At 42.7% G+C, this 11566-nt stretch overlaps 1 long non-coding RNA gene across 1 annotated transcript; it reads right to left on the reverse strand.

Moving 5' to 3' along the window:
* Positions 1-4183: 4183 nt before the first annotated feature.
* On the reverse strand, positions 4184-8868 carry LOC103669593. The gene is made up of 4 exons (XR_570343.2): positions 8780-8868; positions 7896-8103; positions 6134-6249; positions 4184-4631 (listed from the first exon to the last, which is right to left on the reverse strand). It is a non-coding gene; the product is annotated as an uncharacterized LOC103669593 (long non-coding RNA).
* Between the last annotated feature and the right edge of the window lie 2698 nt (positions 8869-11566).

Below are 11566 nucleotides of genomic sequence, written 5' to 3' on the forward strand. Positions count from 1 at the left end.
GAATTCACTGAAGGCAGAACAAAGGAGGTAGAAGTTTATTGAATACACAGGAGGGAGCAAGGTGGGCAGGACAGCAAAGGAGAGGCTGCCACAAGGTGGTGGTAAGAGGCTGCAGTTATAGGGCAGAGTGAGGCAATATGGGAACATATGGAATTTGCCCTTTTTTGGTTATCTTAGGAATCTTAAACCCACCTAAGTTGCCTGGTTGTAATTGGTCACTTCGGGCCTATGGCTATTTTGAAGTGGGTCGCTTACTGAGCCTGCATTCAGCTTGGTGTCCACTGTGGGTCCTTTTACCTTACTCAGGTTTTCAGTGCTCAGCCTGTTGCCTAAACACGGCCTCTACCTTCTGGTAACTTGAAACCTTTGAGTTTTGGTAAGTTAAGTTAAATGATGTAAAGTCTCTGAATATCTAGATCATTTCCAAATCGAACATGAATTACTAAGCATAGATTTACCTACTTTTGTCTTACTACACAGAAACTGAAGATAAATTTGACTGTTAGTAAACTGCCTTGTGCCCTTGTTAAGATGATGAAGCAGCATATGTTTCCAGGGGCGCCTGGGTGGTACAGTTGGTTAAGTGTTCAACTCTTGGTTTTGGCTTAGGTTCTGATCTCAGGGTTTAGAGATCGAGCTCTGTGTGGTGCTCTGCACTCAGCTCGGAGTCTGCTTGAGTTTCTCTCTTCCTCTGTGCCTCCCCATTGCACTCTCTCTCTCATTCTCTCTCAAACAAATCTTTAAAAAAAAAAAAAAAAAGAAACATATGCTTCTAGAAATTATAAAATGTATTCACAAATTTGCCAATCTAAAAAATATTGGTGTAACAGACAGTTCACAATAGCTTGCTTCTTTTGCAGGGGGTGGGGGAGGGGTTGGAGAGGGAGGGAGAGAGAATCTTAAGCTGACTCCACACCCAGTGCAGAGACCGAGGCAGGGCTTAATCGCAAGACCCTGAGATCATGCCCTGAGCAGAAATCAAGAGTTAAATGCTTAACTGTCCGGGCCACCCAGGCACCCCAACACCATAGCTTTCTTCTTAGTTTTCGGTAGAGAGTAAGGTTTCCAAGGGTTAAGAGTTCTAATTAACATACATAATTAAAGCTATCAGGAATAATAAAGGAAGCAACTCCGTACACAAGGAAGGTAGAATATGTTTTGGGGTAAGAAGAAAATATGAGATGTGATGATGCATTTTTGTTAAGAGAAAAGAAAGTAAATTTGGTTAGTTTTTTTTTTTAAAGACTTTATTGATTTGAGAGAGAGCAAAAGCAAGAGAGATCACAGAGGGAGAGGGAGGAGCAGACTCCCCGCTGAGCAGACAGCCTGATGGGGGGCTCCATCCCAGGACCCGATATCATGACCTGAGCCAAAGGCAGACACTTCACCGACTGAGCCACCCAGGTGCCCCAAGAAAGTAAATTTGTTATCTAAGTCATCGTTACTTTTTGGTGGATTTGATTACTAGTCAGTATTATGATTTCAGGGATAAAAGTATGCATTTTGGAGTCATGCAGGGATGGATTTTCATCCTCATTCTCTCACTTCCGACTTTTGGCAAATTACTTCACCTCTCTGAGCCTAAAATGGCAATAATATCTAGCTCTCAGGGTTGTCATGAGAGTCAAATGCAATAATGCAATAATGTAATAAAATCTCTTAGCATAGCGCTCTGCCCATAGAAAGCACTCATGAAATGCCACTATTCTTACTTCTCACATTCGAGATTCCAATGCCTGATGTGGAAATTCCTTCCTGGGGGTTCCTGTGCCAGGCACGCTACCCAGAATATGATCGACATAATCCCCTCCTTCCAAGAGTTCCCATTCTGTAACGGCATGCCCTGGGAGTCCTCGCTGGGCTGTTCTCACAAACACTTCGGGAACACTTTAGTATGCACATCTTGTGGCTGCTGTGTTAAGGCCAGGGTTTCTCAACCTCTAGTACTACTGGCATTTGGGACCCACTAATTCTGTGTTTGGGACAGCCATCCTGTGCTCTGTACAATCTTTAGCATCGGCCCTGGCCTCCATCCACTAGGGGCCAGTAGTGCACACTGCCCCCCCCACCCACCAGGTGTGACAACTAAAAATGTCTCCCGACTTTACCAGATATCCTGGAAGGGCAAAATTGCCTCCAGTTGAAAACCACAATTGTTTTGTTTTGTTTTCCCTATTTCTCGATGTCTTGTCCTTTATATCCACCCTAGGGCAACCGCATACCGAGAGGTGGGAGAGGTCCCCCACCTCCAGCAAAGGAGTGTTTTATCACTGACATTGTTCAATTTTGCCAGCACGGGGATAAAAAGCAGGTAAACTGTTGTTTATTATTGTGTTTACCTTCTTTGTAGACAATGCACTCCTTTATTGTAGCACCCAGGGTCCCCTTGGTATGCCATTTTTCTCTGTGCCCCTTCTTCCCCTGCCCCTGTCACTGTTACGTAACAAAAACATACTGCTGTCCCTTTAAATCACTGCACATAATCCAATATGTCAAGTCTTAAGAAGTTGAAAAAAAAATTATTTCAGTTTGAGCCAGCTGCAGACTAGGACCTTTGGGAAGGGACATAGGGCAAGATACGCTACTTCAATTTCCTGGTGTATTTGCTTCCTAGAACTGTTTTAACCAAGGACCACAGACTGCGCGGCTGCGAAGAAATGTATAGCTCACAGCTTGGAGACTAGAAGTGTCGACAGGCGGGTTCCTTCTGAGGGCTGTGAGGGAGACTCCGTGCCAGGCCTCTCCCCCAGCTTCTGGGCATTCGCTGGCCATTTCTGGTGTTGCTTGGCCTGTGGATGCACTACCCCATCTTTGCTTTCATCTTCACATGGCTTCATTCTCCCTGTGTATGTGTCTGTCTCTGTGTCCAAATTCCCCCTTTTTACAAGGACCCCGCCCTAATAACTGCATCTTAATTTGATCACATCTGTAAATATCTTATTTCCAAATATGGTTACATTCTGCAGCACTGGAGATTAGAGCTTTAACATGTCATTTTGTGGGGGCAGGTGGAACGGACACAATTCAATCCATAACACCTGCCTACGCGGCTATTCTTCCATCAGTACGATGAAAATGTAATTTATTATCCAAAATGAGACCCTTTTGAAAGTGAAAGAGGGTGCCGTTGATAATTATACCAGGACCTCAGATGTAAATCAAAACTGTCCTGGTCAAACTGGGCCACGTGGTCTCCCGACCCATGAAGTAGCAGAACTGGTAGAGGTGGAGAGTGGGGTATGTGAGCCAGAAAGTGGCGACTTGACCATCGTTGCCATGATAGATGTTGGCACTTTCTGGGTGTGGCAGATGTTTCATGCTGACTCTTACTCTCATGGACCACTGGCAATATCTCACCAATTCACTGAATTGGGGCCAAGGCATCTCTATTCCAGCAGGTGGCCTGAGGATTCCTTCCACTAGAATCAGAGCATCCAGGAATCTATTACAGCCTGCTGAGGTCCCCTCATACCACCAGGAAGCCTCCAAGGATGAAACCTAAGGCAGTCCCACTCCAGTTCTCTCCACAGATGATCCACATCTGGTTCCCTGGAAACACTCAACCATACTTGGCCTCACAAACCGTGGGCACAAGACTGTCCCTAGTGCGGCAGTCTCTTTTCGCTCCTCAGTCAGAACAGCTAGCCAACCCATGCCACGTGTTTTAGATTACACAAGCAGGAGTCCCCCGCATCGCCCAGCCTCTCTGAGGGGTTCATTTAAAGCCCCTTTCCCCAGCTTTAAGGTGACAGGTACCCCCACAAACCCCCTCACTGGAGGTTAGGGTGGAGGAAGGGCTCAACTCACCAACAGCTGTCTCCAAACACTGTCCTTTCCTTAAATGTCCCCGTCTGGGCCCGCTTCCCACCCTCTTTGGGGTGAAGGGCTCAGCATCTCAAAGCCATCCCTGCCAGGCGACCCCACGCTTCACTTTCAGATGTGACATCTATCATCTTGGCGCTCCAGCCAGAAGCAGAACAAAATGGTTTCGTCGTAACCATCTTGTACCCAATTATTATTGACCAGACCGAGGCTGGGATTATCTTACTCAACTTGGCATCCCAGCGTCTAGCTCCGGGTCTGACATCTGATTAGGGAGGTCTGTAAGTGTTTCTCAGTGAGAGAAGTTAACAGCCAGTTTCCGGTCCGCTCAACACCGTGATCTCTCTTCCTTGACAAGGTTTCAATTTGGTTTTATTAAACTCGTAAATCAACCTTTGATAATGGAATGAAGAGACAAGGGTAGAAAAGCAAGATGTACGTGAACTGCCCAGCTTCGGAAAGGACGCCTCTCGCTTCCGCCGGTTGGCGCCGCCCGCGGCGAGTGGGGCGGGAGGGATGCGCCCCCGCGGCGAGGCTTCCCACGGTCTCCGCGCCGGCGCCGCAGCCTTTTAGCTCCAGCTGGCGGCTGCGGGGCGCACTGCAGGGGCTCCTCCTGGCTGCGAGAAGCAGGAGCAATGTTCTGACGCGCAGCGGGATCGTCTGGGAGGCTGGGGAAGGTTTTCATCCGCTGCCAAACCAAGTTCAAAGGCGGCCTGCAAGCTTTCAGGATAGACACGTCCGTCCAAAATACCCCAGGCGTTGACCAGGCCTAGGCAGGTGGTCTGCTCTGCCGATGTTCTGGGGGAGGACTGAATGAAGGCATCCAAAGAAAACTTTGTTAATAACATCGCGTTGTGCAAACTGTTCTGGGGCCAAAAATATGCTATGGAACAGAAGCATTTAAATAGACCTCTAAGATTTTTAAAAGAAAGAGTTCGTTATTATTTTACTGGTTGCTTGTAGGGGGAGATAAAGGCAGTTGGGAAAATAAATTTTAGCATGAGAGGTATTTTCTATAAAATAATTTACATAGTATACATTAGCAGTAGTGTCTGATTGGTGTAAAATACTTTCAACAACTCAGATGTGTGTGATGTGAAGTAGAAAATATAATCACCATCCCCTCCCTCACCCCTTAGCTTCACTTCCTAGAGGTAATCGCTCTTGACAGTTTGGTTAGGTTTCTTTAGTAATAGTAGTAGTGGTATCAATAGTAATAATAATAGTTTTCTTTAGTAATAGTAGTAGTATCAATAATAATAATAATAATAATAATAATAATAGCAAAAAATGGGCCAAGGACTCATTTCTGTGTCAGTCACAAGCTAAATGCTTCATATAGACTGTTTAATTTAATCCTCATATCCTTTCTATGTCAGAGATACTTTTAGTACGCCTGCTTTATAAACGTAAAAACCAAGGGTAAGAGAAGGTAGGTAACTTACCCAAGATTGTGCAGCTTTCTGCATGTTTTTAGCATGTGTTTACAAACATCTATTGTGTGAGTGTATATATGGGCTTATTATATATATTTTCTATTAATGAGATTAAGTATAACATACTTTTATGAATCTTGCCTTTTTGCACTGAACATATCATAGACAATTTTATATCAGGATTTATGATTCTGCCTCCTTCCACTGAGCAAGACAATCTCCCTAAACCTCAGTTTCCCTGTTATTATCAACCCAAAAGTTAACTTATGTATGTATAATACCTGGTTGGCACATAATAGGTACCCAAGAAATTACAACTATAAATATAATGGTTCACATTACTAGTCAACGTTCAGGTGGACACCCATTATAGGAGGTGTTTTTTGTTTGTTTTAATTTAATGTGATCATCCTAATGCAACTAAAATCTACTGAATTTAAATGACCTGCCAGTTCTGAGTGTTTTGTTTTGAGGACTTAGTTGTCGTGGGCTCAGAAAGAAAAGGGGGGAAAATATAAACAGCTGAGAATGAATGTTTAAAGAACTGTTTAATGAGGCTCAGAGAAGCAAACAAAAAATGCAAAACAAGCAAAATCCCAAGAAAACACTCTGACAACAGGAGATCAAGGCTGAAGTCTCTTCCCTCAGCTATAAATCTCTCTGGCCACTTGAGATAAGTTCTTGGGTCTAGAAGAGGTCTGCTCAGAGTGCATCACCAAGTGAGCTTTTAATTGAAACCTCCCTCACAGATCTCAATTACCAATCAAGAATAATATGGACATGGCTTATGTTTTTATCCTATCTTTAGTGTACTATTCCTTCATGAAATTGGAAAGTGCAGTTGGCCTCGAGTGGGGGTTGCAAATCGCACTCACTGATTTTTAAGTTTCCATGGAGGTTCCCACTGTTGCAAGGGGTAGGGATTCTGGATGCTGCCGCTTCCATGTAGGAAATAAATTTGATACCTCCCGGTAATTTCTTTTTGCTTCTGCTGAAATAAACAACAAACTGAGAATCCTTTGAAATTGTAGTCTCATGCAACAAACATTTATTGAGCACCTACTATGTTCTAGGCACTGTTCTAGGCAAGGAGACATCAGTGAACAAAACAGAAAAAAGAAAAGAAGAGAAAAGAAAACCTTCTTGGAGTGTCCATTCTAGTGGTCTGAATTTCAAATGGGCCAGGAAAACCACACTTCTTGATGATCTGTTTTCAGTAACACAACAATCCATCTGTGGCATACATAGTAATTTAATAAAAACAGAAATTCTTTAGGCTTATTTAACCAACATGGACTGCCTCGTGATCCCTGGGTTAGTAGTGATTTCATGTCTTTATTTTTGAAATTGAATTAGGACCGGCTCACAGCCTTATGTATCAAGATTATAAGGGGTTCTGGTATCTGTCTCTTGGGATGTTCTCTCTACCTTGGCATGTCAGGATTCCAGAAGGGACTTCAGAGTTGAAGAAGGAGGTCTGCTGGAATTCCAATAAAAAGCACCCTGAATTCTCAGTCTAGAGTTTACCCAGGCTGCTACTGTTCCAAACTACCATTTGGTATTATTGTCAGAAAAAAGTCATCCACTACAGATGTGACCTGAAATATTAAACCGTCTGTAGAACATGGGCACCAACCAATCAGAAGACAAGCCAGCTATAGTGCCAGCGTGGGGTGCTAGAACCCCCATCATGCCTGGCATGAGCCTTTGATCACTAGATTATGGACACCGGAGGGAGCCAGTTGAGAGTGGTCAGGTAGAGGGAACGCTTGAGGGGAGGGGGATTGAGGCAATGGCTACTGAGCAACCATTATAAAATATTTCAGTGCATTGATGACTCATATAGCCATACCTGTGCATATAGTTAAATAGCCTGCCCACAGCTTGTCTGGTAAGTGGGGCTGCTTACTGTGGAAGTGGGTTGTTCTTGCCCAATTTCATTTCGTACACAGTGGATCCTTTGAAGAAAGGTGGATCATGTCTGTTCTTTTCCTTTGATGCCAACCAACCTTGACCCAAGGAGCTCTCCACTACACTCAACAATATTTGAACCCAGTTCTTACAGACATCCTCCTCAAAAGGGCTGCCTCTGTGTGGCGTCNTTTGCTGATCTCACTCTCCTTTCTTGGCAATATCATTGCCCCCACCACAAAAACCCTTGACACACAGGTTGTGCATGTGCCCTACACACACACACACACACCCATATTACAGGGGTTCTCAAACTTCAGTGTGCATAGCAGTACTTAAGGAAACTTAAAATGCAGATTTCCAGGGATTTCTCTCCGACATCCCCGGAGTTTCTAGCTAATTAGGTATTGAGTGGTAGATCTAACGCAGATGGTCAGACAGAAACAAATACCAGCTGGTCATTAGCAAGGACTTCAGCTCCATTTATAAATCACTTTGTTTTTTGCAAAGTAATGACAGATGTGCTGCCCTTTCCAAAGCACTAATGCTGAACAGAGAAGTAAATTACAAACTCTGACTTTGGTTCTTATGTTTCATGCTATTAGTCTGTTTCCTTTTCAGTCACCTGTGGCAAATATGCCCAGAGATTTATTTTGAGATTGGAAGTTAGTGCAAGGATACAATGGAACTGGAAGTAGCATGGTACTTTTCCCCAGTCATATCTACCTCATGCTTCTTCGATCGATGTCCATGCCTGAGTCAAGTACCCATCCTTATGTTTGTTCATTTAGGCTATATATTTCTTATGAAAGAGGTTACGCTTGGTCAACCTCCACCACACAAGGAGGAATGCCTCTTCTGAACAGTTTCATGCCCCGCACAGCCTCAGAGGGTTGAGTTGCTTATCTTCAGACAGTTTGGCACCATCTCTGATCTGGTAAGACATGGGCTGAGATGTGAGTTGGTTTTTGAAATAACAGCTCTTGGAAGAAAGCCTCTCATGGGAATACCTTCCTCAGAAGGAGCTAAGAACAAGGCAGTCTTTTGAAAATTCATGGAGGCCTCTTGACTTCTCCATGTGTTCTCCCATTGACTGGTGGCATGTGGCATATCCATGCAATGGAATGCTATTTGACCTTAATTTTTTTTAAGTTTATTTACTTATTTAAGTAATCTCTATACCCAACATGGGGCGCAAACTCATGACCCTGAGATCAAGAGTCGAATGCTCTTCCAGCTGAGCCAGGCAGGTGCCCCCTATTCAACCATTAAAGAGAAGGAGATTCTGCCATATGTGACAACATGGATGAACTGGAGGACACTATATGTGAAATAACTGGTCACAGACAGACAAGTGTTACATGATCCCACAGTCAAATTCAGAAAATCAGAGACTGGAATAGTGGTTCCCAAGGGATGGGGGACAGGGAAATGGGGAGTTATTTCTCAATAGTCATAAAGTCACCGTTAAGTAAGATGAATAAACTCTAAAGATCTATAGGACAGCATTGTACCGATAATCAACAATAATGCATTGTTGACTTAAAATTTGCTAAGAGAATAGAGCTCATGTTAAGTGTTCCTAACAGAATCAAGGAGGTTTTTCATACCTGAATCTTGCTTTCCATCATGTTAATTGTTCACTTCCCTCAATTCTCAATCCACAACTTCAAAATTCATTACTCGTGATTGATCAAAAAACTTATCTTCATTAAATTATTTCATTCCTCTTCTTTCACTCAGATTATTTTGCTCCATTTTGAAAATACATGTATATGTGTGTGCGTGCGTGCATGCGTGCGTGTGTGCACATTACTTTTTCAAGACTCTGGTCAAGTGAGCACAGGATTTGGTCTTCCATGGCCTATTGAGAAGACAAAAAAAGATTTTTTTTTTGAAACTGAAACTATAACTATAATAGAAAACAAAATAAGGGAGCCAGGAGCAGAACTAAAATTTGGGAGAAATTCTAAAAGGTAGAAGGGAAATGGAGTTTGATGAATGGAGAAAAGAGTGGAGGGAAAGCATTTGAATAAAGAGCAATCCTTCCCAAGGTGAAAGAGAGAGGCTTGAGAGCGGGAGTCTACAGGAAAAGGTAGATTGGAGACCATGACTGGGATTGAGAACAGTGTTCTGGTTATCTATTGCTTGCTACAGACTACCAAAAACTTAAAACATGACTATTTATTTGGCTTACAAATCTGCAGTTTAGGCTGAATTCAGCAGGACAGCTTGTGTCTGTTCCTCTCAGCACTAGAGCAGTTTGAAGGTGGGGGCTGGACCCCCAAGGTCTTACTGGGCATCTCCATCTCCCTGTGGTTTCTCTAGAAGTCCCTCCAGGGTGGTGGCTTCAGGACCATGGGGCTTATTACATGGCAGCTCAGAGCTCCAAAAGGGTCCTGAGAGAGAGCCAGACAGAAAATGTATTGCCTCTATGATTAGCTTCAGAAGTCAGGTAGCATCACTTCCGCTGTAGACAGGCCCTCCCCAGCTCAAGGGGAGGGAACATAGATCCCACCTGTTGTTGTTGTTTTTAAAGATTTTATTTATTTATTTGACAGAGAGAGAGAGAGAGCACAAGCAGGGGGAGCGGCAGGCAGAGGGAGAGGGAGAAGCAGGCTCCCCACTGAGCAGGAAGCCCGATGTGATGTGGGGGCTCGATTCCAGGACCCTGGGATCATAACCTGAAGACAGATGCTTAACTGACTGAGCCACCCAGGCGCCCCTAGATCCCACCTCTTGATGGAACAACGTCAGCATCATGTTATAAGAAGAGTACATGAGATGGGATATATTTGTGTGGCCATCTTTGAATAATACAAACTGCCACAAATTATATTTAGACCAGCTGGACCAGATGATTAAGGGAAACCAAAAACAGTGAAGAGAAGGATCAAAATGGATATGCAACTGACCTGAGAAAAAAGAAAAAAATCCAGGGAACACAGATTCGATTTTTTAATAAGAACTAATCGGTATCATCAAAATTATTTGAGAATATTTTATATCCATAAAATAATTTGGGTTGATATGAAAAAGAAATAAGTAGAATAAAAGAATCTGACCCCCCCAAAAGAATCTGACCAAAATAGCCAAAATTAAATATTGAATCAACTGACTGAATACTAGAACAGATGAGGTGAGGACTGAGATGCTAACCCTAAAAGATAAACTTGAGAAAATCCCCTATGATGTAGAGCAAAAGCAAAGAGGTGAAAAATACTTTCTTAAAGTTAAAGTTGGTATTTACCCAAAGGAATTAAAAGCTTATATCTGTGGGGCCCTTGGGTGGCTCAGTCGGTTGAGCATCAGACTCGATTTCAGCTCAGGTCATGATCCCGGGCTTGTGCGATTGAGTCCCACGTTGGACTCCACATTGGGTGTGGAGTCTGCTTAAGATTCTCTTTCTCCCTTCTGCCCCTTCCCCTGTTCCCTCCCTCTCTCTTTCTCTTAAAAAAGGGGAGTTACATTCTGGTGAGTGATGTTGATAATGGAGGAGGCTGTGCAAAAAAAAAAAAAAAAAAAAGTAACACGCAAGGTAAGTTCACAGGGTCCCAACTTGTTGTAATAGGAGTATCAGAAACAGAAAGCAGAGACAACAGAGAGGAGGAAATCATCTCCCCAAATAGAAGAAAATGTTCTCAGCATGAAGAAGGGTGGGGCCCTTTGAGAGTCCAAAAGATCTCTGAGTGCTAAATTGGTTGAATAAACACAGGCTCGTGAATAGAAAGATACTGTTGAACTTTCAGAATTCTGATGATAAAATAAAAAGAAAAAAATATTCAAGAAACATCCATTTGTACCAGAAAGGTTAAATCAGTTACCTACAAAGCAAAGAACCACACTGGCATTAAACTTCTGTACATCAAATATGGATTCTAGAAGTCAGTAATGTTTTCTAACTATGAATGAAAACGTTTTTGACCTTTGATTTCTATACACCAGCCAACATGAATCAGACAACATGAAGATATATCCATATATGCTCACATGCTTGTGTTCCCAATTTTAAAGTAAAATTATAAAAGAAGTATTCAACTACAATAAGATACTACTATACACATACCAGAATGACCACAATGAAAAAGACTAAAACTCTCGAGTGTTGGTGAAGATGTGGATCAGTTGGAACTCTCAACACTGCTAACGAGGGTACAAAATGGTACAGCACAACAGAAAAGCTGTATGGCATCTTTTTCTAAAGCCCAACATGCACTTACCCTATAACTTAACAAATAGCACTCTTAGGTACATACGCACAAGAAATAAAAGCATAGGTCCACCAAAAAATTTGTACACAAATGTTTATAGTAGCTTTATTCCTGATAGTCAAAATCTAGGAAAAAATTAAAAAAAAAAACTCAACAGAAGAATGGAAAAACAAATTTTGGTATATT

This window comes from Ursus maritimus, unplaced genomic scaffold (assembly GCF_017311325.1).
Source record: "Ursus maritimus isolate PB19 unplaced genomic scaffold, ASM1731132v1 scaffold_14, whole genome shotgun sequence".
NCBI classification, from domain to species: domain Eukaryota; kingdom Metazoa; phylum Chordata; class Mammalia; order Carnivora; family Ursidae; genus Ursus; species Ursus maritimus.